Raw genomic sequence first — 22,295 nt, forward strand, 5'->3', positions numbered from 1 at the left:
AGACTTAGTTACAAAGTATATACATGTGGAGCCATCCCATATGGGGATAATCCCAGTGTCCTCTGTTGGCTGAGAGCCAACAGAGCATCTCTAGCTAAAAAGCTGCTCCAACGACAGAGGAAGTCAAAAAGAGAGAGTGCTGCATACCTAGTCCTTTTTGTTACCTGGACAGGTAAGGTCACGCCCACCTCTAGTCACATGCAAAAGAAGTATGTCCCAGCTAGGAGGAAACAGGAAGTTTTTGACTGGCTGGACCAAACATTCCATGTGCACGTCCACTCTAGGAAATATGGAATGTTGTACTTGATTGCTATTTATGTATCATCCCACAGCCCAGACTGTCTCCACCCCTCCCACACACCTCAAGACCCTCTTCTTCCTTTGACAACTGCCAATTTTGCACCACTCCAATTGGTGCCACTGGACCCATGACTTCATATGCAAGAGAGTTACATTATGAAGGAACTTAAAGCATGAGAAGAATATCAGCTCTGGAAAATCAGAGGCACATCAAAAGGTGTAAGAACATTGGTAGGTTTTCCTGGACACACTTTCATTTCAAAAGCATACAACTGAGGATCTTTGCTTTCGATTGTGAATTTTATTGACACAGTTTGGGTTTGATCCGAAAAAGCACAAGTGGAAGGAAAATAGTCACTAGTGCTGTTCCACAGATCTTTACACAAGATATTGTGCAATACCTTCAGGCAGTTTTTAAAAATAGGTATGTTCTATAGTAGTTCTCATGTCTCCACTTATGTCCCACATTGCTCAAGTTTTTTCACAAGTGGATGGAGAACTTCCGATTTAGTTTCATTTTTCTTATGCAATTTTCTAGTGTGAAAGGATTTTTTAAAAAGACTTTCTGTAAAGGAAAGATGCCTCCCACAAGTACAAGGGCCCCTTGATCCAACCTATTAAGTTGAACAATAAATTATTGATACATGCCTAAATGGTAAACAGGTAAAGGTTAAGTCCAGTTAAAGGAAACTATGAGGTGCGGCACTCATCTCACTTCAGGCCGAGGGAGCCAGTGTTTGTCCACAGACAGCTTTCCTGGCCATGTGGCCAGCATGACTAAACCGCTTCTGGTGCAACGGAACACAGTGACGGAAACCAGAGCACACGGAAACACTGTTTACCTTCCCACTGCAGCAGTACCTATTTATCTACTTGCACATGTGTGCTTTCGAACTGCTAGGTTGGCAGGAGCTGGGGCAGAGCAATGGGAGCTCATCCTGTCACAGGGATTTGAACCACCGACCTTCTGATCCGCAAGCCCAAGAGGCTCAGTGGTTTAGACCACATAAGAGCAGTCTTTTGTTTTAGAAATTAAAAATGCCGATAAAAGTTAAGCTACTTTAAAAGTTCCCTTGATTTCAATAGAGAAGTTGGAAGCACATGCTGAACTGTCCTTAAAAGTCCTCATTTTTGGTTGAGCCATGCCCTAGGTGTTTCTTTTTGCACTGATTTTAATGGGAACCTATTTAACTTTTTACAGAAGTCTGCTATTTCTGGAAGATGGAGCCTGTTAAATTGCACAAGATATACAATATAGAACAGCCAAAAGCGACTTCACCTACTTTTATGCTTACAGCAACATATATATATTTTAAGCCCCTCCAAAATGTTACTCTTATCAGCTATTTGAACTCTGGGGTAAAATATATATGAGAATGAATTTTTTTTTTAAGGCTCACAGAGGCCAAATGGAATTTATATGTATTAAAGTAGACAAGCAACACCTGTAGAATCCTTAATGTACCATTTTTAGCCCAATCAATGTACATTCCTTTATTCTTTTTTCATCTCCTGGTGCGACTGAAGGCATTAGTGTTCTGAGGGTTTACAACTATCTTCCTGCTCTCCTAACAAGAATGAGATGTGGGAAACCAATTTGTTTTAATTAAGGACTTTTATGCTAGGCGACATAGCACAAGATAATATCAGCAGGGAATTATGAAATCAAAGGATCTGTAAATGAGACAATGAACTGGGCACAAGAATGATGGCAGGTAAAAACAAGTGTTGTCGCGGGGAATGTGGGTGGATGGGTGGGTGGGGGTTGCTTATCAAATTGTTGTGCTATTAAAAACCATCATGGGATGAGGTTCAGAAAAAGGCAAAATGAGTATCTGGCTTGACCAAAGAACAGGAGTGCACCAGCAAGAGGACTTTATTGGTGCATGATAAAATTTAGCAGCATGGTCACTTGTGTCTACCTCAGTGACAAGGAATATATATGCCTTATATTTCTAATCCTTATATTTCTAATTTTTAAGGGATGTGGGTGGTGCTGAGGGTTAAACAACAGAGCCTAGGACCTGCCGATCAGAAGGTTGGCGGTTCAAATCCCTGTGACAGGGTGAGCTCCTGTTGCTCGGTCCCTGCTCCTGCCAACCTAGCAGTTTGAAAGCATGTCAAAGTGCAAGTAGATAAATAGGTACTGCTCTGGCGGGAAGGTAAACGGCGTTTAGGTGTGCTGCTCTGGTTCGCCAGAAGCAGCTTAGTCATGCTGGCCACATGACCCGGAAGCTGTATGCCGGCTCCCTCAGCCAGTAAAGCGAGATGAGCTCCGCAACCCCGGAGTCCGCCACAACTGGACCTAATGGTCAGGGGTCCCTTTACCTTTTATATTTCTAATCAGGGAGGGGAGGGAGGGAGGATGGTCAAATTATCACATTTCAGAGGATTCTACAGATGATTAGCTTACTAAGTGATGGTGTGCACATGTAATAAATAGATGATTGTCTGCATTCATTTATGATCAGACACAGAAGTGTGCTAGCTACTGGTTTACTCTGAGGTTACATATACACCTTGGTAAGTTACCACATCAAAATGGTTATTTGTATCACCCATGGAACTGAGGAACTCCAATCTCATCAAACCGATTCTCCGAGTCAACCTGTGCTAGAAATCTTACTATGTTCCTCAAAGACCTGTCTGTTAAGCAGAACAACAGCTGATTCCCCATTTGCTAGGACAAAGTCCAAGACTCTTCCATTCCTACTGTTGACTTAATGGAACAGATTTAATACACAAGTAATAACTGGTCTAAAATTATGGCTATATTTTACACAAATGGGTAATTTATGTAATATCTCAGGAAGAAGAGGAATTATATAGCAATTTGTACTGACACAGATTCACAGTATATATTATTTTTTCATAGAAGATGGATGGTGTCATGGGGTGGCATTCCTTGAGACCCAGTGTAAAATGGAAGATCTGTATGTGGAGAGCTCTCAGTGTCATGTAAATTGAGGCTTTTTAAGAAGCCATTCATTCTGAGAATTGGACTTACTCAGAGCAAATTGCAGATATTTCCTTTAACTATGCCTACTTGCATACAGGGGGGAAAAACTTTACCGAACAAAGCCACTCATGCAAGGGTAGCAAGGAGAACTTTTAGGTGTCGCTTCTATTTGTGTGGCTGTAGGGGCTACTGAAGTCTGAGATAAAAAGAAAAAAATGAATCGAATGACTTACCAGTCTGGATATTCCCTTCCAGAGGGGTAGCTGTGTAGTCTAAACATAAAAACCAATAAAAACCCATACTTTTAAAAAACTATTATTATGGCATATGCTCCATCAGTTGCATCCTTAGTTGTTAGTATGTATATACGCCATTTTCTCTATAGTCTCTATTGATTCCCAAATGCATAGAATTGAACTTTTGTATATTGGTGTGTTCTACACCTGAAAGAGAACATGAGAAGAGCACAGTTGGATCAGATTATGCTAATATCACAGAAGAAAGAATCAGGATTCAGTATGGCCTTAACAGATTGGAGAGCTGGCCAAAACTAACAAAGACTCTCCTCCCTGAAAGAGAGGGGAGTGGTTGTGGACGGGAGCCCGAACACCGCTACTAGCAGGGGGCGTTGCCCCCTGCCTCCAGCTCACCTGGCTGGCACTCACGCTCCCCCCCCCGGCGGCCGTCCAACCAGGTGCCATGGGGGGGGCGTGTCCAGCAGCCTTTATGCTGCAGTGCCAGCCTCTCCTCCGGCCTCATTTCTCTTCGTCGTCCTGTGCGAGTCAACAGGTCTAACCTCCTTGCTGTCTGCAGAAACCAGGGAAGTATTTCGCAAGGCTTAGACTGGGGGGGGGGGGGCTGTTTATTGCTAGTGGAGCTAATTCCTTGTGATTGGAGTACTGGGAGAGTTTGGATCTTTACTTGGATGCAAATTACTTCAGCTTACTTTCGTTGAGCTAACTTCCCTATTTCCCTCACTTCTGGTGTTTGGTTTAATTTCAGGGTTGTTAAGCAGGGGGTTCCTAATTTTCTAAATCCAAATCTGCTAGTCTGCTGTCTTTCCCCACTCCTAGTGCATGGTTACACACACACGCACAAAAGTATCCTTTTGCTGTAACCCTCCGTTTACCTTAGCCCACGTGGCCCCTACAGCTACGTTTAAGCCTCCTGCCAAACAGCTGATGGGAACAATTTATACAGCTGTTTTGGCAGTAATTCTCCAGAGTTGCTGTAGACAGCGGGACTTCTGTTGGGGCTCCCCAGGGGGTCCCCCCCCAGCTGCGGCCTGCAGCGTGCGCGGCTCACGCCGTTGCTTTCTTACAACGAAAAACCTCTGTTAAATTACAGTTCTTCAAACCCCCCCATTCTGTCTGTCTTAGTGGTTTTATACTCTCAGTACTGAAGCTGTATTCAGCTCTTGCCTCATCTGTGGATGAGGATAAGTGCGATTCAGAGCGCAGCGACTTTCCACCAGCCTCTCCTTTTTGCTTTTAAATGGTATTCTGTTGAAGGGCTTCGCCTTGCCAGGCTGCTTCTGCTCCTTGGAGCTTCTTTAACTAAAAATAATTAAATGAATAAATACATAAGAATATCCCCCCCATGTGCTCTGAGTTTCAATCCCCCCCCCTTGCTTTGAGTAAAAGGTCAGCATTTAATTCCTGTTTTCCAGAGAAGCGCTGTTGTTGCTGCCCACCAGCAGGAAACTTAGTAGCTAACAAGCGATAGTTAAGGGCATTGTTCTTCAGTCTTCCCATTTGTAAAGAGGCAGCCTTCCCTGCAGATGCATTCTCAGGGTTACCCTTTGTCTCTGATGGCGTAAGTGATAGCTAGATAACTGAAAGGCAGACTGAAACGCTCTGCCTAAGGGGTATTGGAAAAGAGAGATGGAGCTTTGTCCTGTGTGTGTGATGAAGACTTCACCGGCTCCTTATCTCTAGTTCGTTACTGAGAGCCACTGGGCTACTGCCTAGAACATATATCTAAGGCTGGTGGCACGTTTGAACAGACAGGGCTAGCGTGCGTGATTCCCCAAGTGTGTAGAGTGAGCATGTTTCCTCTTCAATCCGCTCCCTCCTCTTACATTTTGAGTGCCAACTGGGGCTCTAGTGTGCGTGATTCCCTATGCATGTGTGGCTACTGTGTGGTACAATTTGTGCCCTTACGCACAGCTGAAGACTGCGCTCTTTATAAGTCCCTGCTTGCCATTCTTTGTGCCTGTAGCTGCCTCTTTTAAAAGTCCCTGCCTTTCGTTTCTTCTGTTCTGCTGTTTCTTGGCGTGTAGCTGCTGCTTTTTTGTTTCTGCTCCTCCCCCAATCGACTAATCAGCGTTAGTGTTCGGGAGAAAGCTTCAAGTCCCAACAAGTTTTTTTGTTGTTGTTGTTATTGTTTCCAACTTGTTTCAATAATCCAGGGGCTTGCTTTGGGGGATAGAAGCATACGAGCAGATCTTTGTGAATCTCGCTAAAGCAGGTAGCCCTAGGAGTTACGCCTGAGCCTTCTGCGGCCAGCAGACTACATCCCATATTGTTTTACATAAGAATGCCACCCCCTTTTGAGTCGCGCTAAAGCATGAGCCTTTCCATGCCGGTTTTGACTCAACATGTGGGCTACGTTTAGTGAGTTATAACGGGCAGCCGGTCTAGTAGCTATCTCCTTGTTAGCCTGCCTTTTACCTTATATTAAGCTCTGCTCTGCGCAATTCATACGGATTCTCTTTTAGGTTTCCCCTTCGTGTAGTCCCTTACTTTTACATTTCGCTTGATCTAACCCGTCCCCCTCCCCTCAGCCTGCAGAAGAGTTTTATTTCCTTCTTTCAGTCTGACTCATTCTGCTGCCTAGCTTAAGAAATCCCTTCACAATTGTCCCGGCTTCCAGGCAAGGATACGTTGTCGCTTAAATACAGGCAGTTCGTGCTACATTGTTAATTCAGGTACCTGGCGGATGGCCAATCAAGGATACATTGTCTTTGGCAGCATTTTCCTTCTGCTGGGGCCTCCAGCATAATCTTTTGTTTTTCAAACTGTTAGTTAAAGGGACATTTCCCAGAGAGCGATTTTCTTTGATTCCATTTGATTGCAGTGTGGGGGCCGCCTATTGTTCCATCCCTATATGCTTGTGAGTTATTTAGCTGTGTCTATCTGCCTGACCCTTTGCTTGGTGGTAAATAAATAAATTTATAGGCAAATACAAACCAAACAGTCAAGTGAAGAATAATTATTTCATATCATCATTAGTTATGGTAGACAATTGATAGCATCATCAATTAATTCTACTTACAGTGGTAATTAATTGAACAAATAATACTGGAATAGATTGTAATAAATAACAATAACAATAAATAATAGAATAATAACAACATCAAATAAATAAATAAATAAATAAATAAAAATAGATAAATAATAGAATAAAATACTACTAATAATAAATACAATAAGTGGATGTAATTTTTTTTTTAAAATAAATATTATAATAAATGAATAAATAATGATAAATATACATTAATAATAATAAAAGAGAATAAGTGGAATGATGTCACATACCAAGATTAAATTGATTAATTAATTAAACAAATCCATAGATAAATATATAAATAAACATATAACATAAAAAATAAAATAAAATTCATTAATAATAAATAATTTACATATATTGCGGAACCCTCAGTTGGTTAGAGCGTGGTGACAATAACCCCAAGGTTGCAGGTTTGATCCCTGTATGAAACAATTATATATTCCTGCTTTGCAAGGGGTTGGACTAAATGACCCTCGGGGTCCCACACAATTCTAGAGAGCCTGGATAGCTCAACTGGTTAGAGCATGGGGCCGATTATGCTAAGGTTGCTGGTTTGATCCCTGTATGGGTCCCCGGTATATTCTGCATCGCAGGGGATTGAATGAGATATTATAATATGAAGTAGGAAGCATCTTATTTTTAAGATAAATAAATAAATAAATAATATTTTTTATTAAAAAAAAAGAATAAATAATAATAATAAATATTAATATATAGAGAGAGAGTAATAAATAACACACGCAAGCACATACTAATGGGATAAACAATTAAACATTTAACTGAATGCTTGAGAATCATTGTTTATTATAAGTAAAGCAATCGTTAATTAGTATATTTGTTTCAGAATCAATAACACGTCCCTGTACAACCGCTTGTAAGCGGTGGCACGTGTTTGTGGCAGTAGCTTTAGCATGTTATCCATGGCGCCTAAGAGGAAGCGCTCTGCAACGGAATCAGCTCGCACCTCAGGCTGCATGGGTGCCAATAGCCGTAATTCATCGGGGGTGCCACATGGACGGGATAATAACCCCAAACCTATTTCACACTGCCTAAATCCATTTAGATCGTTCATTGATGATTATGAGCAGCGTTTTTTCCGATCAATCCCCTATAATGAATAATTATTTCATATCATCGTCAGTTACGGTAGACAATTGATAGTATCAGTAATTAATTCTACTTACAGTGGTAAGTGATTGAACAAATAATACTGGATTAGATTTTAATAAATAACAATAATAATAAATAATAATAACAATAAATAGATAAATAAATAATAGATAAATAATAATAGAATGATAACAACAACAATAAGAGGGTATAGCTCAGTGGTAGAGCATTTGGCTGCACATCAAGAGGTCCCTGGTTCATATCCGGGTGCCCCCTCCACCAGCTCCCTCCTCTCCGCATTCTTCGAGGAATTCTTCGATCGGGCACTAAGACCTATCCGGAATTTTGGTTACGAGGCACTCTTGGCAAAATGTGACATAGAGTCAGCCTTCTGTCTATTGCCAGTTCATCTCAATGACTCTCATTTGCTGGGATTCAAATTTCAAGGGAAATATTACATTGTCAAGGCTATGCCGATGGGTTGCTCTGCAGCCGGCTTGGCCTTTGAGACATTTAGCACTTGTTGGGACTGGGCACTTGCGCTACAGAACCAACTCACCTGGGGCGACTCATTACCTCAGTGACTTTCTACTCATTGGGAAGCCCAATACTGGCGTATGTGCCTCCCTTCTGGAGGCCTTTTCAGCTTTGGCCCAGGAGCTGGGAGTTCCCCTCACAGCAGATAAGGCCAACCCTCAATGCATCTTACTTGCCTGGGTATAGAGCTTGACACAGCAGCTCAATCCGCCCGCCTGCCAGTGGGAAAAATAGTTGCCCTTAAGGAAACAATTCGTCAAACCCTTCCCGAATAATAATAATAATAATAATAATAATAATAATATTAAAGTCGCTCTTAGACAGGTCCAGTCCTTGCTGGATCATTTCTACTTCGCATGTAGAATAGTTTCACCAGGCCGCTCATTTCGCTCCCGCTTAGCCAGGTTGTCAGCGGGCCTCAAGCATCCGCACCATAGAGTAAGACTTATCAAGTCGGTCAAGGCGGATTTTGAGATGGGGATCAGATTTCTGGAACACTACAACGGAGTCTCCCTATGGCTGTAAATCCTTAATTTGGCCTCTGATTTCCAGGTCCACTCCAATGCGCGTGCCCGCCTAGCCAGGCTGTCAGTTGGTCTTAGACACCCGCACAACAGGGTTCGCCTCCCCAGGTCGGTTAAAGCAGATCTGGAGGTGTGGACGACTTGTCTGGAGATCTACAATGGGGTATCTCTATGGCAGGATGTCTCGAATCTGTCATCCGACTTCCAGGTCCAATCGGACTCGGCTGGGTCCTTAGGCTTTGGCTTGTACTTCACGGGGCGCTGGTGTGCACTACGATGGCCGACGGCATGGCAAGGTCAGGCCATCACACGGGATCTCACCTTTCTTGAGTTCTTTCCAATAGTGGTGGCCGTTCACATCTGGATGGAAGATTTTCGAGATCACCGCGTGTGCTTCAGGACCGACAACCTGGTGGTCGTGAACATTCTAGCCAGGCAGTCATCTCGGTCTGAGAGGATCTCCTCCCTTCTGCGGGCGTTCGTCCTCCGGTGCCTTGAGTACAACATAATATTTTCAGCCAAATTCGTACCCAGAGCCAATAATGACATAGCCGATGCCTTGTCTCGATTTCAGATACCTCGCTTCCGGTTGCTTGCACCTGGAGCACAACTGTTGCCCGAACCCTTTCCGAAGCACCTCTAGAACGTGGGAGATGCAAAGTGATACAGGGAGTATTGGCATTCGTGGCACCCTCCACTCTCAGGTCCTACAAGAAGGCCTGGTGTGATTTCCTTGGTTTCAGGTCTGGGTTATCTGGGCTCTCACATGACGTACCTCCTACCACTGACGATGTCTTGCAGTACCTTTCCCATCTCGATGATCTGGGACGTGCTCCTAAAACCTTAAAGATTCACGCAGCCGCCATCAGCTTCTTTTCAAAAGCTACATTTGCTCATGGCCCGGGTAGCGACTTCTTGATCTGTAGAGCCATTGAGGGTTGGGGCAGGTTACAACCTCACAGGGCCGAGGGCCGTAAGCCGATTTCTTACGGGTTGGTATCACAGATACGCATAAAAATCAGGTCAATTTGCTGGTCCAGGTTCGAAGCACGTCTCTTTTCCGCAGCATACGCTATCGCCTTTTGGCGCGCTTAGAGTTGGTGAGGTGGTGTTTGAAGTTAGTGCATGAGGTTCAACACGCGGCCTCCTGTGCGAGGACGTGCAGTGTCCGATTGTAACGTGACAGTGCGTATACGTCAGTCCAAGACTGATCAGGCTGGTAAGGGTGTCCCAGTTAAGCTCACGGCGTCGGCACAGCAGGGCCCATGCCCGGTAGAGGACTCCAGGCGGTACCTCTACCTCAGACCGCCCGGCCCGGGTCCGTTTCTGGTCCATGAAGATGGGTCACCCTTGTTGAGGCTCCAATTCACCAGAGTACTTCGCAAGGCTATTGAGGCTTGTGGTCTATCCTCCCAGGAGTACGCTGCGTACTCATTTAGGATTGGCACCGCAACCACGGCCGCGCACCTGGGGCTACCGGCGGACAGGATCAAAGAAATGGGCCGGTGGAAATCCAATGCTTATAAGTCTAATATGCGACCTGCAGCTTTACCCTACTTATATGCCTTTTCTTTTCTGTCTTTTAACCCCAGCTATGCTCAGGAGAAGCGTGTGGATTTGCGGCCACAGTATAGTTCATTGGGCCCGTGTACGAGCGGTGAGCTGCGGCCTTGCACACAATCTTGGCCTTCCACATGGTGTTCGAGTTTCCTGGTTTTTGAGAAGAGGCATGTGTTGGGAGGAGCTTATGCCATTGCTGTGGGAGATAGTAGCCAAGTTTGGCCCTCCCGACATCCTTGTATTTCATTTGGGGGAGAATGACCTCGCTAACAGAAGGAGTGTGGACTTGTTGTGGAGCATAAAAAGAGACTTGAATGCATTTGCAGCCTTGTGTCCCAGAACGACGGTGTTCTGGTCCTCCTTCCTGAAAAGAACTGTTTGGTGCGGTGCGCAAAGCTGTATGGCCATTGAAAGGACCAGGAAACTCGTAAATCGGGCGGTAGCCCGTTGGGTGCGCTTTATGTATGGCCGAGTCATTTATCATGACCGTATCCGGATCGGCGACCAAGCTTTATACCGGAATGACGGCGTCCACTTATCAGATCTGGGGAACAACATTTGGTTAGCTAGTGTCAGCAAAAGCATCTGGGATTGGTTGCAGCTTTGAAGGTATTGGCGGCGAGCCTTTAGCTCGGGTGGCGGTTAGGCATTGGAATAATGTGTTGTGGTGTGTCGAAGTGCTAGGTGTGGCCATCGCCTATGCCTTCAATTTATAGGGGTATTCCGTTAAAGGAATCTGGCGGTCGTGTATTCCGTCCGAAGCCTGCTTGGCGGGAGGCCATGGCACGACCCTCGGTGACATCGGGGTGAGCCTATAGTTGGATTAGCATCAACAGGTGATGAACCCCTGGTGAATAAACCCACTTGTTTCGCGATCCAATGCCTAAGCCAATACCTTTTCATTGCTGTAATCAATAAAGTTGTGGCCTTTTTCTAGCCCATTAACCTTATATCACGTGTCCCTGTGTCTTCATTTTACTTCGCGGGGGTCGGGTCCTCGAACCACAAAGACTCTCCTCCCTGAAAGAGAGGGGAGTGGTTGTGGACGGGAGCCCGAACACCGCTACTAGCAGGGGGCGTTGCCCCCTGCCTCCAGCTCACCTGGCTGGCACTCACGCTCCCCCCCCCGGCGGCCGTCCAACCAGGTGCCATGGGGGGGGCGTGTCCAGCAGCCTTTATGCTGCAGTGCCAGCCTCTCCTCCGGCCTCATTTCTCTTCGTCGTCCTGTGCGAGTCACCCACCCTCCACTCCCTTTGAGTTAGGGCTTAGGGCATTGGCCTTGCTATGGACCTTAGGTTGGTCGCCCCGGTTGCCCGGGGGGCCTGGTAGGAGTTTTTCCATTTGGCATTAGGCTTTTTGGTTTTTTCGCCTACCTCGTAGCAATCGTCACAACTTTTTGGTGGTATTGGTGGGTAGGTTAGGCATTGGAATAATGTGTTGTGGTGTGTCGAAGTGCTAGGTGTGGCCATCGCCTATGCCTTCAATTTATAGGGGTATTCCGTTAAAGGAATCTGGCGGTCGTGTATTCCGTCCGAAGCCTGCTTGGCGGGAGGCCATGGCACGACCCTCGGTGACATCGGGGTGAGCCTATAGTTGGATTAGCATCAACAGGTGATGAACCCCTGGTGAATAAACCCACTTGTTTCGCGATCCAATGCCTAAGCCAATACCTTTTCATTGCTGTAATCAATAAAGTTGTGGCCTTTTTCTAGCCCATTAACCTTATATCACGTGTCCCTGTGTCTTCATTTTACTTCGCGGGGGTCGGGTCCTCGAACCACAAAATGAATTTCATTAGGTAGAAATGTAAGGTTCTCCAGTTAGGCAGAAATAACCAGAAGTACAGATATGAGATGGATTGCCAGTAGTACATGCAAAAAGGATATAAGGGTCTTAGTAGACCACAAGCTTAACATGAGTCCACAGTGTGATGCAGCAGCAAAAGACGTTAATGCTATTCTAGGCTACATCAACAGAAGTATAATCCACCTTATTCAAGGGAAGTAACAGTACCGTGCTATTCTGCCTTCGTCAGACCTCACTTGGAGTACTGTGTCCAGTTCTGGGCACCACAATCTAAGAAGGATATTGACAAGCTGGAGTATGTGTGCAGAAGAGGGCAACCAATATGATCAAGAGTCTGGAAACCAAGCCTTATGAGGAACAGTTGAAGGAGCTGGGAATGTTTAGCCTTGAAAAGAGAAGACTGAGAGGAGATATGGTAGCCATCTTCAAATATCTTAAGGGCTGTCACATGGAAGATGAAGCAAACCTGTTTTCTCCTGCTCTGGAGGGAAGGACTTGAAGCAATGGATTCAAGTTACAAGGAAGAAGGAAGAACATCAGGAAGAACTTTTTGACAGAAATAGCTGTTGACAGTGGAATGGATTCTCACTGAAGCCTGTGGACTTCCCATCGTTTTGTTTTATGTGCAAATATCAATGCCTGTGCTGTGAAAGAGCGACCACATGTTCTCTAGCTGAGAAGGCTCTCCAGGGGAGACAACTACCCTGCTTGCAGATGAGTAATGAGATAAGGGGCTGCTCTGCATGTCACTAGATGACCAGCAAAAGGGCATAACCTCCTTGAAGACAAGGCAATTATAATGAAAAACTCCTTTTATGCTATGACGTGCTCCTGTCTTATATGTTTGTAAAATGAGGGTCACAGAGAAAAAATAAATTTCATTATTATGCCTTATCATTGAATTGAAACACCAGCTTGAAATATTTCCTAGGAACAATTAATTACCCAGAGTGCAATTTTCTGCAAATAGTGTCAAAGCGTGCTGAATGATCGTAGGATAGGACCACCCACAGGCCAGAAGAAAATTAATGCTAATGTAGTTAAAAGTAATAAAGGTTTAATAAAGGCAAATTCACTTCATAGACAGATTACGCTATTTGTTTATCAATTAAAAGAGCTTTTCCTGAGGCAATGTTGTCCATAAAGCAAAATGTCAGGGCAGATATCTTGCTGAATTATTATTTTATTAGCGAAAACAATCATGGTGTCAAGTATGCTGCTTCTCTTCTAATATGTGTTTTCAGTTAAGACTTTCCTTTGGAAGAGAAGTACTCGACAGAATACCAAACAGCCTTTAGATGACATACACTAAATGGTCTAGAAATCTTGCACCCACCAATCAAATCTGAGGCGCATTTCTTGTGTAGAATTTCTTGTGCTTTGCAGTGATGGGATATAGGAATTATATGGAAGCTATGCAAATAGAAGAAACTTGGTTCAAACATGACTTTCTCCTAGAATTGCCATACGCCTGGAATTTTCCATACATAGCTGGCAATCGGCCATCAGAAAAAGTTTCTGGGCAGAAATCGCTTAAACAACCGGGGAAATCTGGACATATGGCAGCCCATGTTGGCAGTGCCGTTTTGGGTGACTTCTCTTAAAAATAGCTCAGAAACTTCAAACTTTGGGCAAAACTAAAAAAAAAACCTCTTTGCCAATTTTTTTTTGAAATATGGCACCCATCCCTTCCCCTGCATTTGCCAACCAAATAACATTTGATCATAACAGATGATTCTTGAGTCTCCAATGGTTTGTACACCCTATCCAATATTCTATCAACATTATATTTGTGTGCTAATTCACAAAGGTCCTAAATAATTCACAAAGGTCCTATCCAATATTCTATCAACATTATATTTGTGTGCTAATTCACAAAGGTACTAAATAATTTGGGTCCATATTACCTTTTGGACTCCCTGGTTCCTTATGATATATTCAGAAATATTCTGATGGGACACATTTGGTGGTCCCTGAGGTTTCATTGACCTTCACTAGGAACCGAGCTTCTAGTGTGACAGGCCCTGCCCTGGGGGACTCCTTGCCAATAGAAGACCAGCAGAAGTTTTCTCTGCTTTCCTTTAGACATCTGTTTGTTTGTTTTTTAAAAATATTTTAAAAATATTTTAATGAATAAATAAGACTACCAATTGCTCCAACTCTTCAGAAATACTGTTCAGAGACTGAATCTGGTCTAAAGGTTATTCTGTTGTTCTTGAGTTTCTTAACCCAGCCAGCCAGCTTGTTTCTGCACAGCTTATCCTACCTCCCATCTGGACTGAATGACCACCCTCTTCTTCCACATCCTATAGTTATAATATCTTAGCGCAGTCCTGCCACATACGGTTGAGCTATTCTTGTTAGCTTTTGGCATCACGAAGTCTTGAGACATCCTGGATGTTTAGTACATAGCTAAATGCTGCCCTCCTCCCGCTGTGTTTATGGATCCCAATATAACACAGGTAGAACGGTCAATGACACACATTTTTCTCCATTCAGAGGGAAAACATAGCTGTTTTGGGATAACAGATGTGAAGGGATTAAAATGACATCTGGAACTCCTCTACAGCAATTGGGCGTATTCCAACACAGTTAACTCCCTTGTGTCTGCCAGTAGTAAAAGCAAAAAAGAAAAACCAGGGCGGAAGTACGATAGATGTTGGGGAGAAAAAACGCTTCTACAGACATCCCTTCCAGCTCAGAGACAAACATCAGATCTATATTTCACAGCTTTCACTAGATCTATATAGGTATATTAGCAGCCTTGTCCCAAGGCTGTAACACAGGTTCTGTTATTCTCTATCAGTCCAATGACAGTATTGCAGGTCAGATCAGGTGACAAAAGAAGCTCCGAGGTCCCTATTTTCCAGGGATGTCCCTGATTTAGAGAAGCTGTCCCTGTTTCTGATTTGATCCTGGAATGTTCCACTTTTCCTGAGGATACCCCTATTTTCATTGGAAAAATGTTTGAGGGTATGGAGTTATCTGGCAACTGAGCTGTCTGAAGGCAATATTGTACAGGGAAGGTTTTTTTTTAAAAAAAAAGTTACGATACGATAATCTTTATTGTCATTGTCCCATATAGAACAACGAAATTGAAAAAATCTACATCAGGCATTCAAAAAAAACCCCCAGCCTGCTATCCCAGCTATCCCAGCCTGGTTAACCCCCTAAAAACTCTGATAAAGGTAAAGGTAAAGGTACCCCTGGGACGCGGGTGGCGCTGTGGGTAAAACCTCAGCACCTAGGACTTGCCGATCGTCAGGTCGGCGTTTCGAATCCCCGCGGCGGGGTGCGCTCCCGTTGCTCAGTCCCAGCGCCTGCCAACCTAGCAGTTCGAAAGCACCCCCGGGTGCAAGTAGATAAATAGGGACCGCTTACTAGCGGGAAGGTAAACAGCGTTTCCGTGTGCTGCGCTGGCTCGCCAGATGCAGCTTGTCACGCTGGCCACGTGACCCGGAAGTGTCTGCGGACAGCGCTGGCCCACGGCCTCTTAAGTGAGATGGGCGCACAACCCTAGAGTCGGACACGACTGGCCTTCGGGCAGGGGTACCTTTACCTTTAAAGGGCGCCACCCTTGGTTGGTTGCCTTAGTGAACCCTTTCTGTCTGGACAGCCACGTGCCCGTGGCTGTCTCAGTCGCTGGCAGAATTCGTTAGTGGGCGTTTCTTGAACTTCTTCCAGCATAAAAGCTCTTTGACGCCTAGTCTCCGCCTACTTTCCCTGCGCGGAAGCCTTCTGCGCAGGGAGGGTGTGGGCATCGGAGGACCTGTGCTCTCCCCACTGGTCCCTGGCGAGGAGTCTTGGAGCCACCTCGCCGATTCCCCCATCTGCCCCCCCTCTCCACTGGTGCTATGCTGATTTCCTTCCCCAGAAGACGTGCTGCTTCTCTCCCTCCCGGGACGCTCTCCGGCATCCCTCTGGAGCCATCCCTCTCCCTCTGGCTCCGATGGCAGTTCCCTGACAATTATCTTAGCATATTTAGCTAAATAGTCTTTAAATTTCTTCCATTCCTACTGGTAAGGAACTTTGCTTCAGGATGAGAACAGAAATCACGCAGCGGCGGGAGGCCCCATTAGCTAAAGTGGTACCTCAGGTTAAGAACCGTTTCAGGTTAAGAACGGACCTCCAGAACAAATTACTGTAAGTTCTTAACCCGAGGTACCACTGTACTGCTCCTCACTACCACCATTGCCTGTGCCAGAGCGAATGGCAAAATAAGTGAAAGAATCAAGTTGATTGCAATGATGAAGAGGCAGAAGCAGGTTCAACCTTTGGTGGGTGAGAACTTTTGTCAGATGCCTGACCATGCTGTTGATGCTGGCCCTGAGTCAGCTTGAGCCACCATGGTACAAACATTGCCTTCTACTAATTTATTGCATTTTGATGTTGTTGTTTAGTCGTTTAGTCGTGTCCAACTCTTCGTGACCCCATGGACCAGAGCACGCCAGGCACTCCTGTCTTCTACTGCCTCCCGCAGTTTGGTCAAACTCATGCTGGTAGCTTCGAGAACACTGTCCAACCATCTCGTCCTCTGCCGCCCCCTTCTCCTTGTGCCCTCCATCTTTCCCAACATCAGGGTCTTTTCCAGGGAGTCTTCTCTTCTCATGAGGTGGCCAAAGTATTGGAGTCTCAGCTTCAGGATCTGTCCTTCCAGTGAGCACTCAGGGCTGATTTCCTTCAGAATGGAGAGGTTTGATCTTCTTGCAGTCCATGGGACTCTCAAGAGTCTCCTCCAGCACCATAATTCAAAAGCATCAATTCTTCAGCGATCAGCCTTCTTTATGGTCCAGCTTTCACTTCCATACATCACTACTGGGAAAACCATAGCTTTTACTATACGGACCTTTGTTGGCAAGGTGATGATGTAATTAACATGGAAAACATGCTCAAGGGGTTATCCTAGTTTGAACCTTACATCAACCCTGTGAAGTAGGTCAGTCTAAGGGAGAATGATTGACCCTAGGTCACTAAGTAGGCTTCATGGCTGAGCAGGTATTTGGAACCAGTTCTCCTGAGACCAACACTCTTTACTGGGGCTGTTACACAAGCATCAATTACTTTGGAATTGGATCAGACACCTCCTGTTCTTCCCTGAATAACATATTATACCCATATTACCTTCTCAGGGAAATATCTACATGGACACACAGAGTAGGAGGAAACTAAATCACTAAGTGTAGCAGATCATGAAATCAGCCTTCTGAACGATACGCAGGCTGATTGTTCCCAGCATGTGGCTTTGCGACATAAAACAATTTTATAAATCCGTGGATATTGGTACATTTTCATTGCGCCGAGCACTCCGAAACGAAATCGGGCATGCTCAGAACTCAGGTGCAAGAGCTCTTCGTGGAATTGCTAATGCATCATCAAAACTGAATCTTGCATAGCTATAGCTATGGCAAACAATGAACTCTCCACAAGCAATAGGGAAGCACATGCCGATCGCTGAGGCGGCCACTCATCCCATTTGTTTGTTTCTTTGTGAAAGCTCCAAAATAGCATGTATAATAAAATAAATTAGGCATCCTCAGAAATCAGATAAACAAACAAACAAACAAACAAACATATATATGGGAAGAATCCGAGCTTTCCCCCAAGAATTGAGAAAACGTGAGAAACCTGAGCTGATACCAGAGTTCTGCTGGATGAAGCCAAAAGCCCGTCTAGTCCAATTCTCACTGTGGTTAGTCAAGTGCCTGTGAGACAAGTGGAACTTGAGTGCAATAGCTTTCTCCCTGTTTATAATCCCCAGCCTCTGATATTCAGAGGCATGTCATATTGGCACCTAGACAGCATCTTAAAAAGCAGAGACATCACCTTGCCAGCAAAGGTCCGCACAGTGGTGCCCCGCAAGACGAAATTAATTCGTTCCGCAATTTTTGTCGTCTAGCGAATTTTTCGTCTTGCGAAGCACGAAATCCCATAGGAATGCATTGAAAATCAATTAATGCGTTCCTATGGTCAAAAAAAGTCCAAACAAAGCCAAATTTGGTACAACAACAGTTTATTAACTGCTCTTTAAAGTCACACATACTGTAAAGAGCAGTTCAAAAATTGAAGGGAAAATAAATTAACTTTATAAACAAAACATGTCTTTGTTTTTAGACAAAGAAAACAAAGTCGCGAGACGTTTTCGTCTTGCGAAGCAAGCCCATAGGGGAAATTCGTCTTGCGAGGCAAATCGAAAACGGAAAAACCTTTCGTCTAGCGAGTTTTTTGTCTTGCGAGGCATTCGTCTTGCGAGGTACCACTGTATAGTTAAAGCTATGGTTTTCCCAGTAGTGATGTATGGAAGTGAGAGCTGGACCATAAAGAAGGCTGATTGCCGAAGAATTGATGCTTTTGAATTATGGTGCTGGAGGAGACCATTGACACAGGCAAATTAAAATAGAATAAATTAATAAGTATGTTCTCAAAAAAAATCTATTAGTGTCAACACCATTGAAGTGGTATCCTGAACAATCAATGTGAATGATGATTTTTCTAATGTATTTTTATCAACTCTTGGAAACATTGATGATTTATTAATGATTATTTGGGTGGAAAACAGTTTCTCTCATTAAAGCGAAGCCTTTGTTTTTGTTGTATACAATTTATCTCTTTCTGTTGATGTTTGATTTGAAGGAAGATGTTTAACCAATTGAATGCTCACAACTTATGACTCAAGCTGAACTCAGCCAGCCAGCCAGCCATCTTGGGTGACCCATCAAGGCTGAACAGAGCTTCAGATTTTGCTGCCCACTTGAAGCAGTAAATACAGGAGGAGCATCAAGCTACATGTGACTGCGGGGCTGCATTTAGCCTGTTGAGTCGCAAGTGGTACATGCCTAATTTAATTAGCAGTGTTCATTTATTTGAACCTTCTATCTGCATAGCCTTCTAATCAGAACATGGGTTTTATGTGCCCTGCTAATATCTTCCTGCCTCTTTAAAGTACCTGCTTTTCTCTGGGCATCTGGTGAAAAATATATACCCCCAAACCTGTGTTGTAGCACTATATTTCCACCACCCACAAAACAAGCAAGCAAAAACATAAATGAAGATTTCAGATGTTATCCTTTAATAATTTTTGAAACACTCTTTTGTACTGGAAACCAATATAATGTTTTGGGCTGCCAGTCAGAGGAGAAAACGAGCACAGGAAAATAAAGGGGAGGGAGAGAAGAAGAAAGGATTCATGCTGCTTTTTCCTTAAACATCGTGATTTCAGATCAAAAGTACATTTTTCTTTGTTAAAATCCCCCCTATAATCTCACACTGTTTGTTCTCTTATGTGTGAAAGTGTTGTATTAGTTGGAATTCATGAAGGGGCACTCAAGTAATTCAGACAATGCAAAAGTTTATCCTTAGATGATATCACTGGCATATAGTATTGCTTTTTTTCCTGGCTTTCTAATCCTTTGGGAAGTGGGTGGCGCTGTGGTCTAAACCACTGAGCCTAGGGCTTGCCGATCAGAAGGTCGGCAGTTCGAATCCCCACGACGGGGTGAGCTCCTGTTGCTCAGTCCCTGCTCCTGCCAACCTAGCAGTGCGAAAGTACATCAAAGTGCAAGTAGATAAATAGGTACCGCTCCAGCGGGAAAGTAAACAGCATTTCTGTGCGCTGCCCTGGTTCGCCAGAAGCGGCTTCGTCATGCTGGCCATATCACCCAGAAGCTGTACACCGGCTCCCTCCGCCAGTAAAGCGAGATGAGTGCCGCAACCCCAGAGTCATCCGTGATTGGACCTAACGGTCAGGAGTCCCTTTACCTTTACCTTTAATCCTTTCCTGCGGGTGTTAAAAGAGACTGGTTGGCACTGTCCTTGAAGCTGTATCTAGGCAGGTACAGAGACTTGCGACCTCATCAGGGCTGGCTCCAAAGGTTGGCTAAGTTTTTGTCAGATTAGCCAGATTAGCAGAGAGCCACTGTCCCAGCAACATTGCCATTTCCAGTTTGCAGAGATTATCCAAGAGCATCAGATGCAGCCTGCCATTTTGTGTGTCCCACCTCTCACAAGTCAAGGGGGCCCATTGAGGACCCCATGTTTGAGTAATCCCCCATTTTCCCAAACCTACTTCCTTCATCATCAGAAGGCAGAACCACTGAAGGCAGTCTGTCTGGAGTACCTAGACAAGAGATATTTCCAGGGAGATCTATCCTCTTTCTAGGTGCACTGATTCTCTGAAGTTTCACCGACCAATATTGCGGTGGCTTTGCTGCTGTGTGTTTTGACCCAATCACATAAAGGTCTCATTTTTTCAGCTGTAAACCAAAGGGATTATACCAATAGGTTCAACCCACAGTGGCTATTATCAATAGTTTTGCTGGAAGCAGAGCAGAATCAGAGACCTTGCACAAAAAGATAAAAATGTGGCAGTTAATTTGTGTCACTAATTCTCTTGATTAAATGGAACCAAACCTCGCATTTCCATTTTTAGATTGCCATCCTACCTTTCAGTCCTAAAAAGTGACCGTTTTTTCTTTACAAATCACACAGCAAAGTCAACGCTGTAACTGAACCAAATGGTTCACAGTGAAGCCCACATCCATCAAATTTAGTGGCTTCAATTTGTTTAATTCTGGATAAAGTACTTCAGTGAATTTACAAAGTAGGTAAGTCTTATTCTTGTAGGTGTTTAACGTATGGTATGGCTGACCACACAATGGCTCGGCATCCAAGGAAACGCATGAATGACCACACCAAGAGCAGACTTGAAAGAAGACTTTAGAATGAAATAAACTTTCAGATCGACACGATCACCTTTGCTTGTAACCCAATTCCAGATTTCACAGAATCTTCAGATGTCCTTCTTAAACTCCAACAAGAAGAATGAAAAGACCACTGCTGTATGAAACCTCAGTACTGGAGCTTCACAACTTTGTTAAATCATGGGTTTGTATGGAGGTGCATTTGATTTCTTTTCTGTTCACATTTCCTGAACATTCTGGTGAGCAGCTGACTGACAGGTGGCTGATAAAAATGCCTTTTTTTGAATATCGACTGCTTTTTATGGTAGGATATATAAGGGATTTAAACAAGCGTGCTTTCTGTTAAGCTGGCTTAATCTCTCTCTTTTGGCTTCAGAATTGCTATGCTAATCTTAAGTGAAAGTTTGCTGGCATAATTCATGTATGGATCACAGTCTTCGTTCTTAAGTATGCTGATAACATAATTGGAAGTGTTATATTCTCCCAGGCATTTATTTCCAGTCAAAAATGTCAAGATTAATTATTAATCAACAGGTGTAGAATATCATTCATGGCACAATCCTACACTTTCGTGCTAGCAGCACCTTGCAGTACAGCCATCAGATACCAGTGGAGAGCAAAAGTCTATGTTGCTCATTTAACCCACCTCACTGCAGTGAATTACACACAGCACAATCCTAAAGAAGGGATCATAGGAACACAGCAAGTTGCCTTATTCTGAGTCAACCTATTGGTCCATCCAGTTCAATCTTGTCAACACAGACTAGCAGTGGGACTCGCTCCCTAATGTGTGCAGTTAGGACCGCAGTCTTGAGGATGATTGATTTCCCCCAAGATTGCACCCTAGTTAATATTCTCAGAAATATTATTTACTTTGCACACACTGAATGTGCATAACGTTGAGATTGTGATGGCATGCCACTATTAAACTGATCTGACCATATTTTTTAAAATATTGTTAACTTCCCCCTTTATGTTTAAAATATTGTGGCCTTTCATAGTAATTTAGCATATTAAGTTCATAAGATTGATCTGAGTAGTAAAGTTAGAATTCTAGGCCATAATACACTGGAATCAGGACCCTGCAGATTTTTATGGTTATGGCTAGCTCTTCAAATCTACAGATGCAAAATTATCCATCAGCTCAGGACAAGGTACCATATATTTGTTTTAAAACACTTAAATCCTGCTTTTTAATCCAAACATCCAAGGAGACTAATAAAAGTGTAAGTGTCTCTCTGTCTTTCCATCTATCCATTACAGTAATGAAAAAAGACAACAAATCAATGACTTAAAAACAGCAACAGAATAAATAAAACTAGCAACAAGATGAATGACTATATAGGTTCAGGTTGCAGCCTCCTTAATTTCATCTTTGTTCTGCCTCTGCTTCTGCATAGGACAGGAATACTGAAGTACTGTATGTGTCATCAGAAGGATTACTGAGACAATGTATGTGAAGTAATGTGATTACTTTTGTTGATGATGAAGCAGAGGTGGGTAACTTGCGGC

General features: G+C 43.9%; 1 long non-coding RNA gene and 1 other non-coding gene across 2 annotated transcripts; both read left to right on the forward strand.

The window, feature by feature from the left end:
- The first annotated feature begins 3,817 nt into the window (after positions 1-3,817).
- On the forward strand, positions 3,818-12,006 carry LOC144329140 (uncharacterized). The gene is made up of 2 exons (XR_013394567.1): positions 3,818-9,198; positions 9,296-12,006. It is a non-coding gene; the product is annotated as an uncharacterized LOC144329140 (long non-coding RNA).
- On the forward strand, positions 7,865-7,936 carry TRNAC-GCA (transfer RNA cysteine (anticodon GCA)). The gene has a single exon. It is a non-coding gene; the product is annotated as a tRNA-Cys (tRNA).
- Positions 12,007-22,295: the final 10,289 nt, after the last annotated feature.

This window comes from Podarcis muralis, chromosome 10 (assembly GCF_964188315.1).
Source record: "Podarcis muralis chromosome 10, rPodMur119.hap1.1, whole genome shotgun sequence".
NCBI lineage: Eukaryota > Metazoa > Chordata > Lepidosauria > Squamata > Lacertidae > Podarcis > Podarcis muralis.